We start from the raw sequence: 2,500 nt of genomic DNA, 5'->3' as shown, positions 1-2,500 counted from the left end.
GAAATAAGTTGACAACCATAGGCTACTTATCCATATACAGATTTAGCAATTGACAATGCAAGGTGGTCTCTCTCTCTCTCTCTCTCTCTCGTGTCAAAATGAAAACAGCTTCCAGCCCCTTTCATGAAGGACTACTTGTGCATATTGCAAGATTTCAGTTTCTAAGTGAATGAGCAAAAGAGCATACAGCACCTGGTATTCCCAGGCGGTCTCCCATCCAAGTACTAACCAGGCCCGACCCTGCTTAGCTTCCGAGATCAGACGAGATCGGGCGTTGCCAGGCTGGTATGGCCGTACGAAATAAGTTGACAACCATAGGCTACTTATCCATATACAGATTTAGCAATTGACAATGCAAGGTAGTCTCTCTCTCTCTCTCTCTCTCTCTCTGTCTAGTGTCAAAATGAAAACAGCTTCCAGCCCCTTTCATGAAGGACTACTTGTGCATATTGCAAGATGTCAGTTTCTAAGTGAATGAGCAAAAGAGCATACAGCACCTGGTATTCCCAGGCGGTCTCCCATCCAAGTACTAACCAGGCCGGACCCTGCTTAGCTTCCGAGATCAGACGTGATCGGGCGTTGCCAGGCTGGTATGGCCGTACGAAATAAGTTGACAACCATAGGCTACTTATCCATATACAGATTTAGCAATTGACAATGCAAGGTGGTCTCTCTCGTGTCAAAATGAAAACAGCTTCCAGCCCCTTTCATGAAGGACTACTTGTGCATATTGCAAGATTTCAGTTTCTAAGTGAATGAGCAAAAGAGCATACAGCACCTGGTATTCCCAGGCGGTGCTCCCATCCAAGTACTAACCAGGCCCGACCCTGCTTAGCTTCCGAGATCAGACGAGATCGGGCGTTGCCAGGCTGGTATGGCCGTACGAAATAAGTTGACAACCATAGGCTACTTATCCATATACAGATTTAGCAATTGACAATGCAAGGTAGTCTCTCTCTCTCTCTCTCTCTCTCTCTCTCGTGTCAAAATGAAAACAGCTTCCAGCCCCTTTCATGAAGGACTACTTGTGCATATTGCAAGATGTCAGTTTCTAAGTGAATGAGCAAAAGAGCATACAGCACCTGGTATTCCCAGGCGGTCTCCCATCCAAGTACTAACCAGGCCCGACCCTGCTTAGCTTCCGAGATCAGACGAGATCGGGCGTTGCCAGGCTGGTATGGCCGTACGAAATAAGTTGACAACCATAGGCTACTTATCCATATACAGATTTAGCAATTGACAATGCAAGGTAGTCTCTCTCTCTCTCTCTCTCTCTCGTGTCAAAATGAAAACAGCTTCCAGCCCCTTTCATGAAGGACTACTTGTGCATATTGCAAGATGTCAGTTTCTAAGTGAATGAGCAAAAGAGCATACAGCACCTGGTATTCCCAGGCGGTCTCCCATCCAAGTACTAACCAGGCCCGACCCTGCTTAGCTTCCGAGATCAGACGAGATCGGGCGTTGCCAGGCTGGTATGGCCGTACGAAATAAGTTGTCAACCATAGGCTACTTATCCATATACAGATTTAGCAATTGACAATGCAAGGTGGTCTCTCTCTCTCTCTCTCGTGTCAAAATGAAAACAGCTTCCAGCCCCTTTCATGAAGGACTACTTGTGCATATTGCAAGATTTCAGTTTCTAAGTGAATGAGCAAAAGAGCATACAGCACCTGGTATTCCCAGGCGGTCTCCCATCCAAGTACTAACCAGGCCCGACCCTGCTTAGCTTCCGAGCTTCCGAGATCAGACGAGATCGGGCGTTGCCAGGCTGGTGCTGGCCGTACGAAATAAGTTGACAACCATAGGCTACTTATCCATATACAGATTTAGCAATTGACAATGCAAGGTGGTCTCTCTCTCTCTCTCTCTCTCTCTCGTGTCAAAATGAAAACAGCTTCCAGCCCCTTTCATGAAGGACTACTTGTGCATATTGCAAGATTTCAGTTTCTAAGTGAATGAGCAAAAGAGCATACAGCACCTGGTATTCCCAGGCGGTCTCCCATCCAAGTACTAACCAGGCCCGACCCTGCTTAGCTTCCGAGATCAGACGTGATCGGGCGTTGCCAGGCTGGTATGGCCGTACGAAATAAGTTGACAACCATAGGCTACTTATCCATATACAGATTTAGCAATTGACAATGCAAGGTGGTCTCTCTCTCTCTCTCTCTCTCTCTCTCTCTCTCTCTCGTGTCAAAATGAAAACAGCTTCCAGCCCCTTTCATGAAGGACTACTTGTGCATATTGCAAGATGTCAGTTTCTAAGTGAATGAGCAAAAGAGCATACAGCACCTGGTATTCCCAGGCGGTCTCCCATCCAAGTACTAACCAGGCCCGACCCTGCTTAGCTTCCGAGATCAGACGAGATCGGGCGTTGCCAGGCTGGTATGGCCGTACGAAATAAGTTGACAACCATAGGCTACTTATCCATATACAGATTTAGCAATTGACAATGCAAGGTAGTCTCTCTCTCTCTCTCTCGTGTCAAAATGAAAACAGCTTC

General features: G+C 46.9%; 6 non-coding genes and 3 pseudogenes across 6 annotated transcripts in view; all 9 read right to left on the bottom strand.

The window, feature by feature from the left end:
• LOC146216924 (5S ribosomal RNA) overlaps positions 1-2 on the bottom strand; it is a 119-nt gene extending 117 nt beyond the window's left edge. Inside the window, exon 1 of the ribosomal RNA XR_014753042.1 lies at positions 1-2. This exon is cut by the window's left edge and continues 117 nt beyond it. This is a non-coding gene — a ribosomal RNA (5S ribosomal RNA).
• Positions 3-180: 178 nt separating this feature from the next.
• On the bottom strand, positions 181-299 carry LOC146216923 (5S ribosomal RNA). Its single transcript, XR_014753041.1, has one exon. It is a non-coding gene; the product is annotated as a 5S ribosomal RNA (ribosomal RNA).
• Positions 300-485: 186 nt separating this feature from the next.
• On the bottom strand, positions 486-604 carry LOC146216922 (5S ribosomal RNA; annotated as a pseudogene).
• A 162-nt stretch (positions 605-766) lies between these two features.
• Positions 767-886, bottom strand: LOC146216921 (5S ribosomal RNA; annotated as a pseudogene).
• A 184-nt stretch (positions 887-1,070) lies between these two features.
• LOC146216920 (5S ribosomal RNA) lies at positions 1,071-1,189 on the bottom strand. Its single transcript, XR_014753040.1, has one exon. It is a non-coding gene; the product is annotated as a 5S ribosomal RNA (ribosomal RNA).
• Positions 1,190-1,367: 178 nt separating this feature from the next.
• On the bottom strand, positions 1,368-1,486 carry LOC146216919 (5S ribosomal RNA). Its single transcript, XR_014753039.1, has one exon. It is a non-coding gene; the product is annotated as a 5S ribosomal RNA (ribosomal RNA).
• Positions 1,487-1,658: 172 nt separating this feature from the next.
• Positions 1,659-1,786, bottom strand: LOC146216918 (5S ribosomal RNA; annotated as a pseudogene).
• A 180-nt stretch (positions 1,787-1,966) lies between these two features.
• LOC146216917 (5S ribosomal RNA) lies at positions 1,967-2,085 on the bottom strand. The gene has a single exon (XR_014752003.1). It is a non-coding gene; the product is annotated as a 5S ribosomal RNA (ribosomal RNA).
• A 192-nt stretch (positions 2,086-2,277) lies between these two features.
• Positions 2,278-2,396, bottom strand: LOC146216916 (5S ribosomal RNA). The gene has a single exon (XR_014753037.1). It is a non-coding gene; the product is annotated as a 5S ribosomal RNA (ribosomal RNA).
• Between the last annotated feature and the right edge of the window lie 104 nt (positions 2,397-2,500).

Source organism: Hypomesus nipponensis, chromosome 28 (assembly GCF_054491055.1).
Source record: "Hypomesus nipponensis isolate SF chromosome 28, ASM5449105v1, whole genome shotgun sequence".
NCBI classification, from domain to species: Eukaryota; Metazoa; Chordata; class Actinopteri; order Osmeriformes; family Osmeridae; genus Hypomesus; species Hypomesus nipponensis.
Note: the sequence above shows the minus strand (reverse complement) of the source record. Positions and strands in the feature narration are given on the sequence as shown.